Source organism: Rattus rattus, chromosome 14, assembly GCF_011064425.1.
Source record: "Rattus rattus isolate New Zealand chromosome 14, Rrattus_CSIRO_v1, whole genome shotgun sequence".
NCBI lineage: Eukaryota > Metazoa > Chordata > Mammalia > Rodentia > Muridae > Rattus > Rattus rattus.
This window is the reverse complement of record NC_046167.1, coordinates 47,962,714-47,988,071: the sequence shown is the minus strand read 5'-3', so window position 1 is coordinate 47,988,071 and position 25,358 is coordinate 47,962,714. Positions and strand designations below refer to the sequence as shown.

Genomic DNA, 25,358 nt, shown 5'->3' with positions numbered 1-25,358 from the left:
GTGCTGTAAGCGTATTCCCTCAGACTCTCTCCCTTTATGAGCTCCTTCACCCACGGATCCACAGCAGGTTAAACAGGCTACACTTTGGCTCCTTTTCACAAGATATGACTAATTACTTTAAATTGCTCTGGTTTATTAAGTGGAATCCAGAGCAGCTTCTGTGCTTACCTGACATTTAGTTAATGAGCACAGTGGTACCTCCAGGAGGTTCGTGGACCTTTGATAAAGGGGTAGTTTAATAGGCAAAATAGCATATCTGGATTTCATTGGGGAAAGCGTGAGATAATCCATATATTTGAATGCAATTTAATGTAATTACATAGTAATTTTGGTTATTGCCAAAAGAAGGTGTGTCACTTCAAGTGAGAACGGGAGGTTAACTACTTCTACATGTAATTAAAATCCGTCAACAGATATTAATTGAATCCTTACTATGCTCAAAATTCAGGGGTATTAGAACAGATACAAAGGGACACAGGACTTGGGCTCTATTCTCAAACAATGTGCACCGTCATGAGGAAATTAATGGGAAATGTTGTATGTGTTACCTTCTTAGGTGTGTCCATGTATTTTGATCGTATACTTTAGTAATCAAACTTTTATTGATCTGGATGTGTAGGACATTGTATGGGAGAGACAAAGAGAGATTAAAGCTGTTGTTATTTCCCTTCAAATTCTTCACAGGAAACAAGAGCATTGAAGTAAAAACAAGTAAACGGCCGGGAATGATGGAGTCAAGTCCCATTCCTCTGTATTAGCAAAGCACTTTAAAGGCTTCCCAAGACATCTGTGCTCCTGGTTAGCATAGTTGGCTAGTGAGTGGTGCTAATAAAAAGGCATTGCTATGGGTCCTACATTAAGATTATTTTGCCTGGCCTTGTTTCCCGTTAAGCTTCAGACCCAACATTTGCAGTGCCAGTGGTTGAGATGGCTGGAAAGGTTGATCTATACTTATGTCCCCAGCACTTCACCTTTCTTTAACCCCAGCATCCACTGTAATACCATTCTGCACTGCTACCCTTCTCCAGTCTTTTTTTTCCATTAGCCAAAGTTATGGCTCCCTTCAGTTTTCTTCCCACCACATTTCTGTCACGAGCTCCGTTACTGGTCTTTTATTCCGAATTCTCTAAACCACTCTCTACCGCTCCCTTTCCTTCTCGAAGGATGTAAGGAACTATCTGGGGTATGATGTACACCACTGCTGCCCCTGAGATGCCGACATGACTTTCCCTAGAATACAGCCTTACATGGAAGCAGGCTTAGATGCCGAAGGTGACATCTAAGGGTAAGAGCAAGAAGGATGGGGGCTATGAGACTTCAGATAAATAAGGATCTGCAGCTCTGATTCAGTGGTAGACTGTTGTGTGCCATGCTCTAGGGTCAATTCCCCAGTACCTCACGGCCATGGCCACTAGCAAAGGAGAAAATAAGAACGGGAGACAGAAGGGCAGAGGTCTCTCAGCAAAGGCTAGTTCCTTTGCAACCGTGCTCTACTGCCAGAAAGAAATTTCCTCCTCTATGGTAGCTCTGAGAATCTACATCTTCAGCAGCCCAAGGTCCAAGAGGCTTCAGAAGGTTTGTGTGGTATGAAGCTCGGAATTAGGTGGTTGGGGAAGATAGGGAACTCTAGCCTTAGATTTAACTCAACAATCACCAAAAGACCAGGTTCAAGAGCCTGAGATGGGAGGAGGCTGGAGAGCTGGCTCAGCAGTTAGGTGTGTTAGGTGTCTTCAATGCTCTCGAAAAAGGTCTGGGTTTGGTTCTCTGCACTCACATTACACAGTTCACAACCACCTCCAAGTCCCACCCTGTAACTCCAGTTCCAGGGCATCCGCCACTCTCTTTTGCCTTCCACAGGTACTTGGAGGCACTTGGTGCCCATAAACCAGCGCGGTCACATACACATTGACATAAATAAATCTTAAAATAAATAACACCCTGGTTCTGAAGCTGGGCACCTAGCCTTGTGTTTAAATTTAGCTCTGTTTTTCTGAGAGGCGAGGAGTCTTTCCGGTTTTTTCTCCTTTACCGTGAGCCTTCCTGCACAAAGAGAACTTCACCCTCACACCCATTCTTTGTTTGGTGTGAAGTACTTCAATTCTTATCCTGGCCACCATCCCTTCTGGCTGAACCAATACAGATGGTCCTCAACTTCCCATTGACTGATGCCAGGATCAAGCCTAAGTCATCTGGAGTTAAGTAGAAAGTCGCCTGGATCCCCACGGGCTCTGGCCCTTCGGTGCTCAGCAGTGCCTTACAGCAGTGCTGCCTGCTTCCCCTCTTCATCCCTGGGGCAGAGATGCTCACTACCACAGCCAAGCACTGCACAAGAAGACTGGATTATATAATTGCTGGTCCAGGGAAAGGCCCAAGGTCAAAGCTCGAAGTATCATTTCTACTGAGTTAAATTTGATTTCACAGGACTGTAATGGACAACACATCATAGAATTGAACTGTCTGACTTTGGGGACGTTTGCATGTTCACTGTCCCTTTACCCTCTTTATGCTTCATATGGTATCTAGAGGTTTTCATTTCTATTTGAATGTTGAAACTTGAACTCAGGGCTTCATGCATGCTAAACTCACATTCTGCATTGACTCCCGCCCCCCAGCCTTGGAAGGATATATTTATTTATTTAACGACATCAGATTATGCTACCCCTTAACTAAATGTTTTCCGTCACTGAGCACCAGCTCTTGCATCATCTCTACACGGCTCTGGGTACAATACACTCCAGCTGGAGTACTTCTTAGTGCCCAGCAGATTGGGCCCAATGTTTCTGCATCAAGCTGGCCCTCTCCTTGCTCACTGCAGAGATGGCTCCGTGGTTAGAGCTCTGGCTGCTCAGTCAGAGGAGATGGGTTTGGTTCTCGGCACAACTGTGTGTGACTCCAGGTTCAGGGAGTCCAACACCCTCTTCTCGCCTCCTTGGGGACCTAGCATGTACATGGCATACATACATGCAGGCAAATCAGTCAGACACATGTGATTAAAATACAATTGATTGGGGTTGGGGATTTAGCTCAGTGGTAGAGCGCTTGCCTAGGAAGCACAAGGCCCTGGGTTCCGTCCCCAGCTCCGAAAAAAAGAACCAAAAAAAAACAAAAAAAAAAAACAATTGATTTATTTTAATTAAAAAGGACCTCAGTTCAAATATTTCTTCTAAGCTAGGACTTGATCTATCACCATGACTTCCCAGCATGTTACTAACAGAAATCACTATAGTGATTTCATCCCTTCTCAGCCACGGGTGACTTGTTTGTCTCTGTCATCCATCCCAGTGCCTGGAAGGAGCCTGAGATTTGGTGCAAAGTTATCAAATATTTGTTGACTATTGATGGAATGAAGTTGCTAAATCTTTTGAACACTGGTTTCCATGGGAAGAGTGAGAGTTCTCATATATATAAACACTATAGATTCTCATTTACTATATAAAAATGTATTCTATAAATATATAACATAATTATATATAAAAATATAAAATATAATATACCCATAATATAAAACATATATCTCATAATTATATTTAGTATATAGTTTTATATTAAATATATTTATATATAATATATTATCATATAATATACTCATCATTAAATAAATTATAATACATAAAAATATAAATATATTAAATATAAATACACAAATGTTTAAATATAAATTAAAATACATATACTTAAATATGTCTGTAAAATTACAGACATAAAATATTCACTATGTAAGGAGACTTCCAACTGAAGAATTGCCTAGCTCAGAGTGTCCTGTGGACGTGTCTGTAGGGCGCACGGACTGGACTGTAAACTGTAAGCCCCATCAACCCTTTCCTCCCCAAGTTGGTTCAGTCCATGTTATCATAGCAACAGGGAAGCAAGCTAGGACAGCAGCTGCTGGGTTTCTCATCCTGCCGGCAAGTTTGGACGCTTACATCCATTCGGCCTACAGTGCTTATTAGGGTTTTGTTTCGTTTTGTTTCCTTCAGTAATTTCTTTGAAGAATTTGCTGAAAATAGTTTTAAATTGTGCTGCAGCCACGGATTTAAAAAAAAAAAAAAGGCTTATGAGTATTTTCCTCAAACTAGAAAGTAGTGATGTAAGGAAGGGAAATCATTTAGTAACCCATTTTCCCTGTGTGTTACAAGACAACCTAAGCAATCCAGAAGATCCAAGAGTTCACTGCTGAAGACCATAGGGAAAAGGAAAGTCACTTATCAAATTCCTAAGGCAGTCTGACTAGGGATTAACTCTCAGGATCCAATCTTTCCCTCCAAGGCCATCACATATCTTTTGGGTTCTTGACTCAATTTTGTCTTGAACTAGCAACACTTAGTTACACAGCGGCTTTCAGTAGGCTGAGATCCACCTGTGTCTGCCTTCCAAGTGCTGGGATCAAGGGGTCACCGCATTAGGAAGGTTGGGACCCTCTGCTATAGAAGTTTAAAACATCCTGATTTCTGAAGTAACCACCTTGTGGATTGGAAACAGTTTCCTCTGAACCTGACTGTGAGTATCAGAGAAAAGACACAGGCTGGGGAGAGAGAGAGAGAGAGAGAGAGAGAGAGAGAGAGAGAGAGAGAGAGAGAGAGAGAGAGAACCAGACTGAAGTGGTGGGACTCAGGAACTTGATTTCAAAACCTTCTTTTTCTAAATTTTTATTTTCATTTGATCATAAATTCCTTTGTATCTCCTTTCCATTTCTGCTTCCTCAAGGTCAGACCTTTCTTGATGAATCCAGTAAAAGGGTATAAGCAAATTCTGTTTCTTTGTTTGAGGTAGTGTCTCTGGTAGCCAAGGCTAGGCTCCAACTTACTATGTAGCCAAGGATCACCCCAAACTTGTGATATTCCTGCTTCCTGCTGGGATAACAGGCAAGATCCACCAAACCTGGTTTACATAGGGATCAGGCTCAGGGTTCAAACTCAGGGCTTCCTGCCTGCTAGGTAAGTCACCAGACTGAGCTGTACCTCCAGCCCTAAATTATTTCCTTATCAAGTTGCTAAAACAAACAAACAAATAATCAAACAAACAAAATGAACAGATACATAAGCAAATAATGACACAAGGCCCATATAGTTTGACTGAAGTATTACCCATTGGCTGTTTGTCCTGTGTATGGCTCAAAGTCTCTTAGAAAACGAACCTGAAAAAAGCTTGGCTTTTGACTTTAGTGTCAAAAAAATTCTCTTAAGAATCAATATGCTTCCTCTTATTTCTTAAATCAAAACAATGAGTGTTACATAACACATCCTGTTGTACAGCTCATGGTTTGGTGGTGGGAAAATCGGGAACAGATATATTCACAGCAGTTATATTGGTGTTTAGAGTGTCAGTTTTTTCCTCCTCCGCCCCCATATATTGCAGTTTGAGTAGGAAACAGCCTTTGGAAAAGCAAAGTTATAATTATTTTCTCAAATATATTGATTCTATTCAAGTAGCAGAGACAATCTTTCTTGGATCTTAAGAAGGTTCTAGAATTGAGTTGGGGATTTAGCTCAGTGGTAAAACTCTTGCTCAGCTTGGGGAAGCCGGGAGCTCAGCACAGCAACACAGCAAATTCATATGCAATGAACAGAAAATAGTCTCTTCTAATTTCCTATCCGATATTCCTGATGTCTTCTAAAACTTTGGAATAAATGAGGGATATAAAAATAGAGATGTAATGGGGTGAGGACCGGGGCAGGTGGGATGTCTGGCGTATTCTGCTGACAGTGAACTTACACTCTCCAGACTGAGCTCGTTAACAAGGCTCATTCAGAGACAGTTCTGTGTGTTCTTTCTGGCCATGGTTGGTAGAGTATTGGAAATGGACCTAAATTTGTTCAGGATATGAAATAGTTGTGACTCATCTCACTGTTTTGAACGGGTTTGTCTGTCCCAGTTCCTGGAGAGATGCTATTGTCTGCCTGCTCCACCAGAGGAAAAAAATAGTTGACATGGAATGGGTTGTGTGAGAGGCCCTGATTTCTGGTCACAGAGAAGAAGTAGAAACCACAATGTCACCTCAGGGCCATCCAAGAAAAAGCAAGGTGGAGCTGGGACTCGAAAATACCAGGAAGCACAGTCCTTGCCTGAGGCTCGCTCAAACCTGTCTTCCTTCAGGCTCGGGCCTCTCAGGTTTGGTTTTGTTTCCTTAAGGAGTTTAATGACCTCACCTTCAGGAGCAGTCCAGTGTGCTTCCAGTCGCTGTTCCCTGAGTGACTGCTGCCCATCTAGCCAGGTGGTCTGGGAGGATCCCGGTGCCTGAGGTGAGGGAGGGAGGTGAGGAGGCAAGAGCTCAGGGCGTCATCCTCACCAGTAAGGCAAAGAGCACCATGACGTAGCACAACCTGGCTGCAGTGTAGTTTATTGCAAATTGAGCCGATGTTTGGACTTGCAAGTCATGGACTCTCGGTTAGGAGTGAAAGCACACTGTGGAGAGGGGGTGAGTGAGGAAAGGCGTTCCTGAGATGCTTACCTGGATGAGGTTTTGGCCACATGCTCATCTATAAAAGTATGAGTGGTGATGCACTTTGGACACGTATATTAAAGTTACTTTTGGGGCTTGTTTGTGAGCTACAAGGTAAGTTCTGGCCAGCCTGCAATACTTTGAGTAAGGCTCTGTCTCACATTTTGGGAATGGTGAGTTTGAAGTAAGCTAGGATATGTGAGGCCTTGTCTCTAAACAAACCAAACAAACAGAGACGACTGAAGTCCAGCAAGTATGAAGAAATTGCAGGTTCACATGTGACTAATAAGGAAAAATGACATCATGCCTATGAGCTTCCTTCAAGGGGAAAAAAATCCCTGCTCTTTCAGTGATTTCTGGAATTTAGCTGCAGTGCTATAACAAGAAGTCCTGGCTGTCAGAGTAAGCATTCTGTTTTACCACACACACACACACACACACACACACACACACACACACACACACACACTAGGACTAGGAATGGCAACATGGCTCAGTGAATAAAGGTGCTTGTTAGCAAGCCCAAGGACCTGAGTTCAATCCCAGAGGCCCACAAGGTAGAAGAGAAGAATTGAGCTCCCCAAATTGTCCTCTAACTGCCACATGGATGAGGTGACCATGATGCATGTGCACATACACGGAGCAAGTAAATAAATCTATAAGGAAATAAGTGTAATTTTGCATTTTGAAAGTATATGGGAAGGCTCTGGGATCACTGAAGTAGCAACACTGCTTGCTGTAAAGAGAACAAAGTCCTGGCTCAGAGCTTGTCTCCGCATCAGTAAGAAGCCGTAATTAATGGGAATGCATCTACGGGCTAGAGTATCTTTTATGTTTTGGAAATACATTTTAAAGTGGTACAGTGAATGTTTGGCTGTAGCTCTAAAACGTTTGCATTTCAGAAATCTGCAAAGTATATCGGTCAGGCCAAAGTTGATTATTCTACGATTATAGCTGAATTTCTTTAAAAAATACATTAAAAATAAGAGCATATGTGTATTTAAATATATACACACAAGCACTTTGAAGCCAGTCATGGTGGTATACACTTGTATCTCTCCCAGTTAGGAAACAAAGGCAAAAGGTTCAGGAGTTTAAAACTAGCCTTAGGTACTGGAGACCTGTCCCAAAAAGAAAAGTAAAAGGAAATGTTATTTGATTTGAGAGCACTTGTATAGCATGCATAGGCCTTAAGGTTTATCCCTGATACTGCAAACAAAGAAGTGTGTGTGTGTGTGTGTGTGTGTGTGTGTGTGTGTGATTTGAATAGTAAATCTGGCCAGTTATTTATATTAATAACTTTAAGCTTCTCTCTCTCACTCTTGCCTACAACTCGACTTCTGCCTTAGTTATCGTTCCACTGCTGTGAGGAAACACCTGGTGCTTGCTCACAGCTTTGGAGGGTTAGCCTGTTGTCACGGTAGAGAGTGTGGTGGCAGACAGGCAAGCCTGGGGTTGGAGAACCCTCCAAGAGCTTTACATCGCATCCTCAAGCTGCAAGCCAAGAGAGGAACATTGGGCCTGGTGTGGGCCTTGTAACCTCAAAATGCAAACAGCAATGCATCTCCTCAAAAAGACCATACCCCGTAATCTTTCCCAGTTACCTGGGAACCAAGTATTCAAACATATGAGCCTATGAGCCTATGGGAGCCAATCTCATCTAAATGAGCACATTATATATATATATATATATATATATATATATATATATATAATATTTAATATTTGAGTTTAATTTATACCTTGGCATTAACTTGACTGTTCAGGTATTCTGTTATAAAATATTCAGTGAGAAATTAAGAGTTCCCAGAGAAATTGTTTTCCTCTTATGTTTCTTCCTCTCTGGACTGCTTCCCACTTGGATGAAATATTTCATAAGCAGAAGAGAAAAGTAAGAACTTTCTCTACAAATGAACTCTAGTGTTTCTGGTAAAGCTTCTCAAACATTTACCGAAACGTTCCTTTCTTGTTTCAGTGTTGCCTAGCAACCAGGGAACGTCCATGGTCAATTCACCTCATCACTAGGAAACCTATGGCAAAGCCTCGGGGTGTGTGTGTGTGTGTGTGTGTGTGTGTGTGTGTGTGTGTGTGTGTGTGTGTGTGTCTGTGTGTGTGTGTGTGTGTGTGTGTGTGTCTGTGTGTGTGTGAGTCTGTGTGTGTGTGTGTGTATGTCTGTATGTTTTGTGTGTGTGTGTGTGTGTGTGTGTGTCTGTGTGTCTGTGTGTCTGTGTGTCTGTGTGTGTGTGTGTGTGTGTGTGTGTGTGTGTGTGTGTGTGTGTGTGTGTGTGTGTGTGGGGACTGGGGAAGTGAGGACCTGGCACACATTAGCACATTTTACCCCTGAGCTGTGCTCCACTCCTGAATAGTTTTCCCATCTGCTTTGCTGCTGACCCTGTCCGATCCTGCATTTGTTTGCCTGGTGCCCATGAAGGGGGTTGGATTCCATGGTACTGGAGTTATTGATGGGTGTAAGCCACCATTTGAGTGCTGTAAATCAAACACAGGTCCCCTGGAAGAGCACCCAGGGCTCTGAAATACAAAGCCATCTCTCCAGCCCTGAAGACTATGTTCTAGACAGATTTGCTACCAAAAGCTTTATAATTTTCCAGCTTTATATAATTGCTAAGTTCTGTAGTCCCTGACCCTTTTGAGTATACTGTACCAAATGTTTGTAACTTCTCAGTGGATTTATTGTTTTCTCTCTCTCTCTCTCTCCCTCTCTCTCTCTCTCTCTCTCTCTCCCCCTTCTTCCCTCCATCCTCCGTCCCCATGTATCATTCTCTGAGACAAGGTCTCATGTAACCAGGGTTGGCCTACTAACTCAATTTGCTTTTTTTTTGTTGTTTCCTTTTGCGTCTTAAGACAGTGTTTCTCAGTGTAGCCCTGGCTGTCCTCTATAGAGCAGGATTGCTTCAAACTCAGAAATCTACCTGTCTCTGCCGCAGGATATTAGATTAAATGTGTGAGGCACCATGTCTTATATCAACCTTTTACACATACTTGGGAATGACCTGAAACTTCTGTTCCTCTTCCCTTCCCTTCTCACTTCACTACTGGGATTAAAGGCTCAAGCCTCCAGCCAGGCTTCATGTGGCCCTGCTCTTACGTGTAATCTTTGCAAGCTAAGCAAGCCACATCTTTTCCTTTTTTAAAAAATGTGGGAGTTGGGGATTTAGCTCAGTGGTAGAGCGCTTGCCTAGGAAGCGCAAGGCCCTGGGTTCGATCCCCAGCTCCGAAAAAAAGAACAACAAAAAAAAAAAATGTGTGTTTTGACAGGGTCTTATGTAGCCCAGGTTGACCTCGACCTTAACATGTAGGCTTGGTTGACCTTGAACTCCGGATTCACTGCTGGGATTGGTGATGAGTGGCTTAACTGTATCCAGTTCTACTCTTCTCTGCCTCGGAATATCCACTGTTGCATTTCCTTTTGTTTCTTACATTACTTTTAATAATATATGTATGTGTGTTTCTGTGTGTGTGTATGTGAAGACCCATAGAGGTCAGAAGTTTCAGATGCCCCGAAGCAGGAGTCACAAATGGTTGGAAACCACCTGCCTCAATGCCAAGAGTCAAACTCAGTCCTCTGAAAAAGTAATATGCACTTTTCACCCCTGAGCCATCTCTCCAGCCCCCCCCCCACCATGTGTTTGTTCCTTATTGGCATCTCAGTGAACCAGGATGTGTTCTTGGAAGTCTTAGGTTTTACAATCGTAGACCCCATTCATCATGAAATTCAAGTGTCTTCAAAGAGAAGGCCAACTGACCTGAGATCATTTGGGTGTTTGGAAATGAATTCTTTTCAGCAGCAGAGAATTATCCTTCACCTCTCTGCTTCTCAGGCTCACATGCTGTTTCTCTGATATAAAGGACCTTCTAAGGCCTGGGGGTGCCCATCAGCAGTACCAGCAATTTGGAGGCAGGAAGAGTCCTTGATGCCAGGAGTTCAAGGCCAGCCTCAGCTCAGCATCATAGAATCTATCTAAACAATACTAATGATGTTGATAAAAATCTTTACTAATTTGTTTTTGACAGGGTCTCACTCTGTGACCCTGGAAGGAATTTTTTGTAACCCTGGTTGGCATGGAACTTGCTCTGTAGACCAGGTTGGCCTAGAACACACAGATGCCTCCCTAGTTCCCGGATTAAAGGCATGTGCTACCATTCCCTGAAAGAGTTAAGCCACCTGTGCTGGTTCCTTTGTCAGTTCCAGAAAGATGACCCTCAAGCTAGGGTCATCTGGGAAGAGGGAACCTCAATTGAGAAAATATCTCCAAAACGTTGGCCTTAGGTAAGTCTGTAGGCCATTTTCCTAATTAATGGTTGTTGTGGGAGAGTGCAGCCCACTGTGGGCAGTGCTGCCTCCAGGCAGGTCACCCTAGGTTGTTTAAAGAGCAGGTTGAGCAAGCCAAGAGGAGCAAGTTGATAGGCAGCATTCCTCCACAGCCTCTCATTTGGTTTCTGACATCAGACTTCTCTCTTGATTTTTCTTCATGATAGACTGTAAACTGAACCAAACTTTCCCCCACAAGGTTACTGTTTTATGATAGCAAGGGAAAAGAAACTAAGATACCACCTTTATTTGTTTTTTTTTCTTCAATATTCATCGGTCCATGCCCTCACCTTCTTACTAATAATTGAGCAATGGAGTTTCCCAACCAAAGATGGTTCTTTTACGGTCACCCTACTTCCTGCCTTAACAATAGTAGGCACAGAAATGAAACTCCATGCCCTCTGACTTCTTTCTTTCTTTCTTCATTGTTCCAGGTCTGACAGCCAGTCCAATGCTGATAAGAAACTAAATCTCATCTTTTTCCTGATAACCAAGGAAAAGAAAATAATCCATTTCTCCAGTTTGTTTTGTCTTTCTTTTTTAATGTACATTGATGTGAAGGTATTGGATCTACTGGAACTGCAAATACAAACAGTTGTGAGCTGCCATGTGGATGCTGGGAATTGAACCCAGGTCCTCTGGAAGAGTAGCCAGTGCTCTTAACTGCTGAGCCATCTCTCTAGCCCTGTGTCTTATGTCTTATTAAGGGAGAAATCCATTCTCAATTTGCCAAGTTGTTTGCTCTAGCATGAATAGATCTCAAATTTTAATAATTGTTTTCCTGAAGTCATTAAACAAGAGATGATTGGGAGGGATCCCCTTTAACATAGTAATTCATTAAATCCCTTAGGTTTTTTTTTCCTCCCTCTCTAATGCTAGATGGTTCTGTGCCTCCTTGGGGTATGCCGTATTTCTTCATAACTTATGACATTCTAAAATACGATGATAGATTAACCTTTACAGTTTTTCATTAGGGTTTTTAGAACTCTGTTGATAAAGGAGATTAAACTACAATTTTTTTTCTGAAATGGCCCTTTGCCAGTTTGCATTTAAGGACCATATCATTTTGCAAAAGGCAAGAGGGACCCACTCACACTTTCCAGTTGGGGGATAGTTTGTGAAAGGCATAGCTCATCTTTTTTTTTCTTCTCTGTCTTTCATTTAGAAAAAATAAAATCACTATGAAGTTGTCTGCCTCTGGGACCGGAGATTTGGCTCAGCAGTAAAATCCCCTACTGCTCCTGCAGAGGACCTGAATGGGAACACCCATGATGGGTGGCTCATACCTAACTGGAAGTCAATCCAGCTCCAGAGAGAGGTGAAGCCTCTCAGCTCTGTGTGGACTGCACTTGCATGCACAGACACACACACACACACACACACACACACACACACACACACACACACACACCCATACACACAACTCAAAACAAAGATGCAGGGATAGAGAGATGGCTCAGCAGTTAGGAGCACTGGCTGCTCTTCCAGAGGTTCCAGGTTCAGTCTCCAGTACCCACACGGCAGCTCACAACTGTGTATAACTCCAGTTCTAGGGGATCCATCATCCTCACACAAACATGCATGCAGAAAAACCACCAATGCAAATAAAATAGAAAGAAATCACTAAAAACATAGATCAAACATCTTTTTAAAAATCGTATGACTCTACTATCTTTGTGTCTGCATGTGCATGTGTGCCTGTGTGGCTTGGACATGGGCAAATTCATATTTTCTTTGTCTTCTTGAACCAGTTTAACATGTCTTCAAATGGTTTTTAACTTCATAGCTTCAGATTCACTGACATAAAATTGTGCCCCATATTTTCTCATGAATAAATAAGAACCGTTGTGAGACACATCACTTCCGGTCTCCCCTGAATCAGGATTGGTTAGGTCTCTCTAGTTGAGTGTCGGACAGTGTCTGTTTCTGGTTGCATTCGTGTCTCCTTTTCCCCCATATTGGAATTAGTTGTGCTGCACTATTTGCTCTGCCTTTTCTGCCCAATTTAATTCTGACACATTGGTCACAAATCAAATGGCCATTTAAGTGAGAGTTTTAACTTGTTCATCCATCTGGTTATCTCTGTTTACACTAATACCACATAAATTATATTTTATTTGTACCGAGGAAAGAACCCAGAGCTTTCCTTAAACAAGCACTCTACCAATGAGACAAATCCCCAGCCCCGACCTTCTCCTTACTTTTTATTTTGATATAAAGTCTCAGAAAAATTTCCAGGCTGTCCTGGTTCTCAATCTGGTATGGCCTCGAATTTACAGTCCTCCTGTCTCAGCCTCTGGAGTCCATGGAATTATAGACGTTGGGTATAGCCTCAGTATCACAAAAGAAGAGAGGAAAAGAAAGGAAGAGAGTTGGATGATAATGTGAGGACATGGCCTCTCCACAGTATGGCTGAGAGGACGGTTCTTATGGTAGATATTAGGGTGAGCACAGCACAGCCAGAGTTATCAGAGCAGGGAGAGAAGGCAGTAGACTGAGCTTGGCCAAGAGAGGAGACAGAGGAGGGAATGGGAGTGAGAGAGGAAGGGGGGGGGCAGGCGCACAAAAGGGAGAGAGAGAGTCAAGAGAGAGAGAGAGAGAGCTGAAGAGAACCAAGAGAGAGCCAAAAGGACCAAAGAGCAAAGAGAACAAAGATAGCATGACTGAAATGGCAGGGTTATGTAAGAAGGAGAAACTAAGGGAAGCCCTTGAGCTGTAGAAGTTGAGGGTAGGGGGTGGGTGAGAAGAGCTGAGAGGGGCCAGGAAGTCAGTGTGGACTCAGTCTGTAACAGGTACTTGCCATCCTCAGAGAGCTTGGAGGGCAGCATGCTTTTTGGTATGCTAATAGAAACCACAGTTAGCCATTTGTCCTTGGGACCTGCGGAGAAGGAGGGAGGAAGGAAGAGTAAGGAAAACAGGATAAAGAGGATGTAGAGGAAGCAACGAGGAGGAAACGGTGATCCCCCGTGACTAGTATCCATAATCTCCAGGATTTACCCCACATAATATTGTCTTTGATCCCCTGGGAATTTCATGGCATGCAGCTCATCACACTCACTTTCCATTCCTTCTGTGACTGCTCGCCTCCCTTTGACCCCGCCCCTCCTAAAAAGAGAATAACAAAAGAAAACAAAACAAAACAAAACCAAGTCCATTTTGTGCCATCCAAATACTCATTTGAGCATGGGCAAACTCCGAGTGGCCAGTCCCCTACGGAACACTGAATCCTCCACTGGCACCCTCTCTTAACTCAGGCATGCGAATACGCACGCACGCACGCACGCACGCACGCACAGGTTCGGGGCTGAATTTCTAGGGTTTTATATTCAGCATCACAGTTAACACAACAGTGATACTTGGCACACTTTTCTGCTTATTATATTATATAGTACATTGTATATTATCCATATCATATAGTTTAAGTAATGGCTCTCCACAGCACATATTTTAAAAACCAAGACTTGAACTAGGCATGGTGGCGTGTCCTGTAATCCCAGAATTTTTAAAGTGGAAGCTGGAAATCAAGGGTTCATGGCTAGAGAGTGAGTTCAAGACCAAGCTAAGATATGTGAGTCGCCGTGTTGGCTAATTTTAGGCCATTTTGACACAAGCTAGAAATAAAAGAACCTCAATTGAGAAAATGCCTTCATAAATTCCAGCCTGAAGGCATTTTTTAAATTGGTGATTGATGGGTGGGTAGCCCAGCAATTGTGAGTGGTGCCATCCTTGGTGAGGTGATCCTGGATTCTATCAGAAATCAAGCCATGGGGAGCAAACCAATAAGCCACTCCCCCACCCCCCAAGGGCTTCTGCCTCAGGTCCTACCTCCAGGTGCCTGCTCTGTGTGAGTTCCTGTCCTGACTTCCCCATGTTGCTTTAGTTCCAGTGTTTCTGTGCTCTGGCACAGCAATAGAAACCCTAATATTATCTCACTATCTCAGAAAGCGAGAGGAAGGGCAAGGGAGAACAACCAAATCTCAGCTTTTCTAACATATTAAAAAAACATTTTTTTTTCCTAGCATAGAGTTTATTTGGGGACATGGGAAGGAGAGTTGAGAAGGGAGTAGAGGTAGAGAAAGAGAAGGGACAGAGGGGGCTGGGGAGAGAAAGAGGGGGAAGGGGGAGGGGAGGCTGGGAACAGGTGGAGGGGGAGGGGGAAGAGAAGAGGGAGAAAGGGATCAAAGAGAGCAAATAGGGGTAGAAAGAGAGGGGGGGGGAGAGAGAGAGAGAGAGAGAGAGAGAGAGAGAGAGAGAGAGAGAGAGAGAAGAGGCTATTCAGGAAGACTTTGGGGTGGGGGAGAGTCAGAGATCATTTTTAAAAATTTTAAATTATGTTTATTTACTGTGTATTTACTCTGTGGGGCATATGCATGTGGGTTCATTCATGCTACAGCATGTATGTGGATGTCAAGGACAACCTTCAGACGTTAGCTTCCTTGCTCCACCATAAGGGTTCCAGGAACTGAACACAGATCCACAGGCTTGGCCAGTGGCATCCTTACCATGTGAGCCGTCCTTCTAGGCCATTTTAACATATCTTATGTTCCATATTGTGTATGATGTTAGTATATGTGTGTATGTGTGCATTAATATATTTTGCTGGTTTTTTTCAGTGTTTATAAATTATGATTGTATCGTTTATGCAGAAATGTCAGGTTCTGGGACATCTCTGTTATAAACCTGGTGCTGTGGTGCAAATCTATAGTCTCAGCACTTAAAAGGATGAGGCAGGAGGATCACAGCCTGGCAACACAGCTACAAAGTGAAACTGGATCACAAAAACCCAATCGCCAATATCAACAGCAGCATCACCACCACCACCATTATCATTGTCATCATTATCGATGTCCTGAGCTCTGGAGATACAAGGATTGTTTAACCCCATAAGCTGTGAGCCACATGCTGGCCATGCTAGAGTAAGTAAGGGATCAGGATGGTAGAAAGTGCTAATAAGCAGCACCCCTCCTATGGGCGGGGTACCACACAGGCTAGCATCACCAGGAGTGGAACACAAATGAATCTTTCAGCTTATTCCTGAATAATCAGAATTATAATTAATTATAGCAAAGTGCCCCTCAGCGTTCAGAGAGACATTTCACAAGGAAAGGGAAGTATGAATTGCTTTATACTTACAACCAGTGATTTTAGAGTAAAAGTTAAAAATACCAACTCAAGCAACTTTATTTGGGTTTGAGTTCTAGAGGTCTTGTTTTTGGTTTTCATCTGCTTTGTTTTTAAAACGGGCTCGTAGGTAGCTCAGGCTAGCCTGGGACTCACTGTGGAGCCCAGACTGACTTTGACCTCATAATTCTCCTGCCTTATAGAGTCTCATGTATCCCAGGGCCAGCCTCAAACTTGCTGAGGATGATCTTGAACTCCCGATCTACCATATTCATCTCCCAAATCCATTGCAGTGTACCCCAGCACACCAGGTTTATGGGGTGCTTCCAATTCAACTCAGGCTTTCTTGTATGCTAGGTGAGCCCTCCCAAGGGAAGAAAGATGTTTCTTTAACTTTATTTCAATCAAATCTTCCACAGATAGAATGCATCTGCCAGGCCAGGCTCCACAGGAGTGAGTACCACAGGTTCTCAGGGAGATCTCACTCAGTTCCTGGGATTGATTTATTTCCATTTAGTATATTAACCTTCGTAAATGAACTTCTGTTTCAAGCAAGTTTGTATTGATTTACCGAGACCATATCACTCTGTCCTCTGTGTGACCCAGGCCATGTGCAGTTCAGAGTGGACAGAAGTCAAAGACAGAGACATACTAGGGAACAAGCAGGTACAGGGCTAGCCTGGGGTGCTGGGAGTCAAGCCTGTGACATAAAGATGCTACTTGGCCAAACTTACTGACAACTGAGGTTTGAGGTCAGAGGCTGCATCATCATGTGTCCTTCAAAACATGAAAGCAAGCAGACTTATTTGCTAAGGTGAATTCTTTTTTAAAATATAGCAGCATAGGAAAACAATAATCTATTAACTAAATAAAGAGCAATCTCCTCTTTCCTCTTCTCCTCCTCTTCCTACTTCCTTTCCCGCTTCCTCTCCCTTAATTTCCCCTTCCCCTTCTTTTCCCCATGTCCTCCTTTGTAAATCTGCTTGTGCGCCTTTATGATTCTTCCTATGGCCTGTTCCACTGAGAGACACCATTAACCTTGTCTATAACAAATTATTACTATGCATGCATTTCCTCTAACAATCCAACAGTGTATGCATTTCAAATGTATTTCCACCTCTGTCTTCCTGACCGCAGGAACCAGGAAGCATTTTCCCTCCATGTCATGGGTTCAATCCTAGAGGAGGCAGAGCTGGAAGCTGGGATTTCTGGATCCAGTCAGAGTTCAAAGCTTTAGGTGATAGGATCTAGATTTTGCTCTTTGAACATCCAAACTCAGAGAAAGCAGCAAGAGAGTCATTCGGGTGACTATTTACTTTCATTGAAAATGGACAGGTAGATGTGACAGCCATTTGGAGTCAGTGAGATTTTTACCTGCTATTCAAAGGTGCTTTATGTGTGAATAAACCTTGGGTTAAAACGGTTCTAGAAGCCATGTGTAGCAGCGTACATCTGTCACCTGGGAAACCAGGACAGGAGCCTCATCACGAATTTGAAGCCGGGCTGGGCTACACAGTGAGACTCTGTTTCAAAAATCCTAGAAAGTGAAATACACCCTGCATTCTGGAGTGCAGCTCTTTGGTAGAGAAATTCACGTAGCGCAAGGGAGGACTGAGTCTGGTAAATCCTACACTTAGCACATGTGAAGTCCTGAGCTCAATCCCAGAACAATGACATTCTAGACACAGTTCTCCAAACTCTCATCGGGTAGAGCCGTCAGAAAGCATCTTTACCTGAGCTTATAAAGGCTCATTTTCCTTTGTTGGCAAAGGAGACTGAAAATCAACTATACATTGATTCCTGCACAGCCTTTTCTATAGAACAACAGATGAGCAAGTCATGAAAGCGCCGTTGGACAGGAAGTGATCACGGCAAAACCGCCAGGAAGAGGCTCCGGCCCACAGGTGTCTTCCTTCTCTCCACGCGGGGTGCGTGTGTGCAGGGCAGCGGATTCAGCTTCATGTTTCAGAGAACAAAGCGAAGTGGGAACCTGCCCAATTACGGCATTTATCCATAAGATTAAAGCCAAGCTATAAATGAAACACTTTTTGATCCAAAAACCTGTGAAATTGTTCTCCTGTAGCGACTTATAAAGAGGACATGGCTTGATATTGTAAAAACAGCCCTTGGCCACATCACACTAATAGACACAAAAACAGCTTTCAAGTCTCTGGTTCTTTGATATCTTTGAGTGAAGGCCAAGGGCAAAAGACCAAGGCATGCTCTACAAGGGGCCAGAGGACCTGTGTTCACAGGTCCCTAAGTCCGTGTAGGAAATACAATGGAACTGTAGTACCAGTTGAGCTAAAACATAATTCAAATGTATCTATAATGCTTAGAACTTTTTATAGAAACCTTATCAAACTTCAGTCAGATAAAGACTAAATCCTGGGATAGTGCAAAGCTGCTTAAAAAAAATTTTTTTAAAGGTTTGAAATGGTGGCACACACTTCTAATCCCAGCACTCAGGAGACAGAGGCAGGTGAATCTCTGTGAGCTCAAGGCCAGCCTGGTCTACCCAGTGAGTTCCATGCAAGCTGATGTGCACAGTGAGACCCAATTAAAAAATATATATATATAGGGACCTAGTGAGATGGATCATCAGTTATGAGCACTGGCTGCTCTTTCAGAGCCCTCATGTTCTATTTCCAGCCCCACACAGCTGTTCGAAACCATCTGTATCTCCCGTTCTATGGGATCCAACTCTGGCTTCCAAGGCTACTACATATGTGGTATATAGACAGGAATGGAAGAAAAACACCTATACAGCTAAAACAATAAAATCAGAAATGAATATTTATTTTGTGTGCATGAGTGTGGACCATGGACATTCCAGGTCATGTATGTGGAGGACAACTTTGGGGAGTCAGTTCTGACCTTCTACACTGTTGAGATAAGGCCTCTCTTGTTGTCTGTTCTGAGGTGTGAACGCCAAGCTATTGAGCCTAGGAGCTCCGGGCCAATTCTTCTGCCCATCTTACCACATGAGTGTGGGGATTACAAATTTATGCCACTACTTCTGGCCTTGAAAAACAATACAAAACAAAACAAACAACACAAACCAGGGTCTCTCTTGCTTTATAATCTTGGCTGTCCTGGAACTTGCTGTGTAAACTTAATGGACATCAAACTCACAGCCATTTATCTGCCTTTGCCTCTAGAGTGCTGGCGCTAAAGTCGTTTGCCACCACCCCAGCTTCTTCTGTTTTTAAAGGTAGACTTTAGAGGTCAGTCCTGCTTGTCGCGTTTGAGGAGTGCAGATGCTTTTCCTGGCACTCTATCTTCCTTGAACATATATGTGTTTTCATCTTTAGTAACTTGTAAGATAATCATACCCGAGAATTGACTGGTGTTTTTTTTTTTAAGAGATTTCATTTATTTTTTAATTATGTGTGTGTGCGTGTGTGTGTGTGTGTGTGTGTGTGTGAGAGAGAGAGAGAGAGAGAGAGAGAGAGAGAGAGAGAGCCTTACACATATTCCATGGTGAATTCACATACTGGTACATGCTTTCATACACACACACATACACACACACACACACACACACACACACACACACACACACACACCCCACACACACATCATAAATTTTTAAAAGACCAAATAGTCATAGTGACAAAAGGAGAATAAATATATTTTTCTTCTTGTTGCTTTTGTTTTGAGGGAGGAGTAGAGGCTCACTTTGTAACAGACGGAGTTTGAACCCGGGCTCTTCCTGCCTCAGTCTCCCCAGGGCTGGGATCGCAGGTGTGTACCGTCACACTACATTCAGATCATGTGTTTTGAGACAGTGGAGGGGGAGGCCCCATTTGCTGCTTCCCTGGCTGTTGCATGCCCCTTTTCTCGAAGAAACAAATGTCGGGTGTCCACCGAAGGCCAGACACTGGCTTCAGTACTAGCAATGCGACCTACTGTGAGAGACAGGGAGATGGGTCAGTGTGCAGGGAGTTAGGCGCTAGGCGTGTGCGCAGCTGGGATTCTGTGGAGCAGCAGAGCAGGTGGGAACCAGGAAGTAGGACTCTAATTACCCCTCACCTGCTCACTGGAGGAATGGGAGCAAAGGAGACGGAGAAGCGCAGAGGGGGAGGAGCACGACTGAGCTCTGGAGGCTTAGCATGAATAGAGGAGAGGTACCGGAAATGAGGTGGGGACGTGGCCAAGGCTAGCTTACCGAGAGGAAGCTGTCTGCACTCTGGCATTGAATGGAAGTATGTAGGCGCCTTTTCTTATTGATAAGCATAAGCAACAAGGCAATTCAAACGTTCCTTACGTTTTAGTTATTATCTTGTGTATGCCGAGGTCTCAAGTCAATTTGCAGGATTATTCTCCTTCAGCCAAGTGTGTCCCAGGGATCAGACTCAGATCATAGATGCCTCTATCACCTAACCGTCTCACCAGGCTCCACGCAGCACTTTTATAATGGTCGCTCTTGAGACGTCTTCAAACACTTGTACAGTGAGCGTGGAAGAGGAGGCTATTTGGAGGTGGTCAGGTCGGTTTCAATCATGGAGTTTCAGGCACAGATGTGACAAGTCTCCAGTCTAGGTGTGGTGTGGTCAGTCTTTAATTTGACTTCCTGGTTTGCCCATGGCTTTTTCTGAGAAGAGTAAAGAGAGTGGGGGTGGAGAGAGAGAGAGAGAGAGAGAGAGAGAGAGAGAGAGAGAGAGAGAGAGAGAGAGAGAGAGAGTCAGTTCTTTCTCTTTTCTTTTCGAGACACTTTCTACATAGCTGTAGCCATCCTATACCTTACTATGTAGACCAGACTGGCCTTGAAGTCACAGAAATCCATCAGCCTCTGTCTCCTCAGAGTTAGAACTAAAAGTGTGCGCCACCACACCTTACCCTATCTTGTTTTTCTTTTTTGAATGTGTTTTTCTCCCTATTCCCCTCCCCCTCCAGTTCTTTTTGTTTGTTTGTTTGTTTGTTTTTAAATTTTTTTTATTAGATATATCTCTTTACTTACATTACAATATCAAATGTTATTTCCCCTTCAGCTCTTTTTAATTTTTAAAAAATATTTTACTTTGTGTGCCTTTTGCCTGGATGCATCTCTGTGTACCACTTGTGTGCTTGGTGCCTGGAGAGCCAAGAAGAGGGCATTGGACCGGCTAGAACTGGGCTTAGAGATGATTGTGAGCCCCCAAGTGGGTGCTAGGAATAGAACTCAGGTCTTCTGGTCATAGAGCGAATGCTCTAACCATTGGTCAATCTCTTCAGCTGAACTTCTGCATCAGTTCTTAAAGAACCCTAATCCTAAAAATCAAAGCCCCACCCCTTACTACATCTTAAACCTTATTACTTCCGTGGAGGCCCTAAACTCCAAACAGCCTAATTAGAACAGGAAGTTAGGGCTTCAGCATCTGAATAGGAGGGTGTGGCAAACACTGTCTACCCTACAGCCGACTGCAGAGGCTGAGGATGTGAGGATGAAAGGGCCTGGTCTTTAGGCTGTTTAAGCCTAGAAGATTTAAGCACTTCATCGCCCCCACCCCCACCTCAGGTGGTAGGATTGTTTCATTTCAGAGACGGACGGTTTGCCTGAGAAAAAGGGTGATTGATTGACTGCTGATTGATTGGTTGATTACGAGGAGACACTGATAAAATGAGTTTAAGATGTGCTAAGGTGAGATGTGTGTAGGAAGCATCACGGATATTTCCAGGGGCAAGATGCTCTTCAAGGGAGTTTGGACAGACGGAGAGCTGGGCTAGAGAAGTAGGAAAGGGGAACCAGGCTACTGAGCAGGGTGGACAGGCAGATGGGGAACAGCAAGGGAACAGGACCAACTAAGGGCAAGTGGAGAAAATGGACCTGAGGGTAGGAATGAAAACTCTCCATTACCCACAGGTCTCTAATCCCAGCACTGGCGATCAGGAGTTCAAGGTCATTCACTACATAGCAAATGGACCAGCCTGGGATACTTGATGCCCTGTCTCAAAAATGAAAATCAAAACAACCAATAAATAAAAACAACTAAGCAAACAAAACGACCCCTCTAACTCTTGTTAAAGGTCGGACTGCTTCGTTCAAACCTAGGGGATAAAATCAAGGAAAAGGTTTGGTGTAGTCATTTGTTTTTCCAAGGCTCACATTCTCAATCTTAATAGTTTGTGTCTGAACACATCCACACTTTTATTGCACTTCAAAGTGATATTTTGGCTGATAAATGAAAGAATCCTCCGGAAGGTGCCGGAACAAGCTGAGGGCTCTGTTCCGCCCGCCGTGGATTTAACCTATGTGACTCCAGCTGCAGAGCGCAGTGGCTCATAACTGGGGAAGAGTGTTGTCTGGGGAAGGAGATGAGAAGTAGGTGCTTCTTTGGCCTACTGTAAGTAGGATGATGGCTCTCCGGTGGGTCCCTGTGGAGGTGGGTCCATCCTGAGACGGATCCTGGTGGCTTTTTATGGGCTCTCTAGGATCCAGGTCAGGAAGGGCTGCTGCGGAGTTCCTGTGGGCTGTGGACAAAGAGACTCGTCTCCAGCTCCTTTTCATGACAGCTAAGACTGGCTGCAAATAAAAGCAAACTAAATAAGTAATGAGAGAGGCGGGGTGGGGGAGGGGTGGAGGAAGACATCTCTAATGAGAGGAAAAGTGAGCGCTGAGCCGGAGCAGGCGGCTGAGCAGGTGGGAACCCTGATGGAGGCTAAATTTGTCGATTCCAAATTCATGAGGAATGAGCAGGTGGCAGGAGACAGATTTGGTGACACATGCTTGTGCTCCCAACTAACCCTTGGGCAGAGGCAGGAGCCTGAGCAACACAAGATTGGGTCTTTATTTTTATTTATTTTATTTTATTTTATTTTTTTATTTTGAGACAGGGTTTCTCTGAGTAGCCTTGAGTATCCTGAAACTTGCTCTGTACACCAGACTGGCCTTCAATTCAGAGACCTCTGCCTGCCTCTGCCTCCTGAGTGCTGGAATCAAAGGGGTACCCCATCACAGCTGAAGACTGGGTGTTTACAAAATTAAAAACAAAAAACCCAAAAACACAACATTTAAAGTAAGAAAACAGTTGGGGGGGCGGGGGTTGGGAGGTCACCTTATTTATCTCCTGTGTATTTTGCTGTTCTGCTTTTTGATATAGGGTCTCACATAGCCAAGGCTGGCCTGTGACTTGTTGGCTAGCCAAAGGTAGCCTGAAATCCTCTCCTTCCTCTTCTGTCTTCTGAGTGATGGCAATATAGGTGTGTATTACTTCTGGTGTATTTATTTAGCAACACTGGGGTCTCACGCATTCTATACAAGGGCTCTATTCCCTTGTATAGCATTGAGCAAGAGCTCAATTCCCCACTGTGCTCTCCCCTCCCCCAGTGTAGGTATTTAACCTTGTCTACCTAGAACTTACTCATTATTTGAATCAGGCTAGCCTCCAACTCATAGAGATCCTCCTACCTTTGCCTCCCAAGTTCTGGTTAAAGGTGTAAGCCGCCCCTCGGACCCTAATTATGTCTACTTATAAAGTCAAAGCTACAGTAAGACCACCTCCCTGAGAAACTTCTCTGACAGAGATGACCACTAAGGTTTTCCTGGGGTTTGTTTGTCTTTTAGCCTGAAGTAAAATATCCAACAACAATCTCTCTCTACATAAAAAAACATACCCATCACTTCTAGCCTTAGTTGAGCTGTATCATCTCAAGTATTTTCATAGAAATGAAAAAGGCATGGGGAAAAACTGGAAAACACAAATATTGCAAAATTCAAAGCAAACAGGTGAGGACGTTTCCTCCTCTTGAGCTGCCTTTGGGCTAAAGATTGTATCTGGTAGACAGGAGGGATGAGTCTTATGGAACCGAAAACCTGGAATTAAGAGCTCTGTAATTACACCATCTGACACAGACCAGGATCTGGGTTCTCTCTTTTCTCCAGCAACACATGACCTGGGGAGTACCTAAGAGTAGGGTTTATCATCAAAAGTGTAATAGACTTTCTCCTGACAAAGGTCCAACCCATCCAATGAATTCAGAGACTCGACGGGAAGCCACGGACCAGAGGGAAGCCTGATTCTGTATGAAGTGCGGGTCCCAGCAGCACAGACTGTGAAATGGTGGGAAGCAGGAAGTGAAACCAGAGCATGTAGAGATGCTGGGGTCCGGAGTGGTAGACACAGTCTAGCAAGGAAATACTGTGTTTAAAGAGATGGGGCTGCTCTGAGACGTTCAAATGCTAAGTAAGCCAGGAGTCTTAAGGCTTCAGGATGGCTACCAGAGACTCAGAGGGATTGGGAAAGGTTGTCTTAGATAGGTGGAATTTGCTGAATCTCTTTTTCTTTAGTTTCCTACCTACTTAGATTCCTTAGTAGGTGAAACTCTCAGCTACTCCTACATTGTGCCTGCCTGGATGCTGCCATGCTCCCCCTTGATGATAATGGATTGAACCTCTGAAACTGTAAGCCAGCCCCAATTAAATGTGCCCTTATAAGAGTTGCCTTGGTCATGGATCTGTTCATAGCAGTAAAACCCTAACTAAGATACTAAGCTATGGGAGCCACTGTCTCAAGACTAAAAAACTACATCAAGCTCTGTCTCTTCCGGTCCCAGGCGCTGCGGGAGCCTTGGCTTACCGTGCAGACAGGGCCAAGTCCAAGAACCACACCACACACAACCAGTCCCGCAAATGGCACAGAAATGGCATCAAGAAACTCCGGTCACAAAGATACGAATCTCTTAAGGGAGTCGACCCCAAGTTCCTGAGGAACATGCGCTTTGCCAAGAAGAACAACAAGAAAGGCCTGAGGAAGATGCAGGCCGACAATGCCAAGGCCGTGAGTGCACGGGCAGAGGCCATCAAGGCCCCCGTGAAGCCTCAGGCCGTCAAGCCCAAGAAGCCAAAGGACCCAGCCGCAAACTCAGCCGTCTGACTTTCATTGCTCACCCCAAACTTGGGAAGAAGATTCGAAGCTACACGGCCAAGGGTCGGAGGCTCTGCCAACCAAAGCCCAAGGTTCAAACTGAGGCAGAGGTCAAAGCTCCAGCTAAGGCCCAGGCTTCAGCTCCAGCCCAGGCTCCCAAGGGTGCCCAGGCCACTGTGAAGGCCCCATAGGAAAGGCTCCTGTCAGTGTGAAGACAGATGGACCGCTGTGACACACCTACCTACATTCTATTTGCAGATGACCAGTGTCCTATGCTGTTTTTACAAATAAACTTGAGACAAGAAAAAAAAAAAAAAAACTACATCAATAATAAAAACTTTGAGCCTGACTATGGTGGCTCCTGCCAATAATCCGGAACTCAAATGCTGAATCGAGATGGATCATTGTGAATTTGAGGCCACTCTGGGCTACATTGTGAGTTCCAAGACAGCCTGAACTACAGAATGAAAGACCTTGCTTATAAAAACATAAAACAGCTAGGCATTGGTGGCCCATGCCTTTAAGTCTAGCACTTGGGAGGTGGAGGCAGGTGGATCTCTGTGAGTTTGAGGTCAGCCTGGTCTACAAAGCAAGTTTCAGGATAACCAGGGCTACACAGAGA

General features: G+C 44.0%; 1 pseudogene; it reads left to right on the top strand.

The window, feature by feature from the left end:
* The first annotated feature begins 1,220 nt into the window (after nucleotides 1-1,220).
* On the top strand, nucleotides 1,221-24,927 carry LOC116883219 (annotated as a pseudogene).
* The last annotated feature ends 431 nt before the right edge of the window (nucleotides 24,928-25,358 follow it).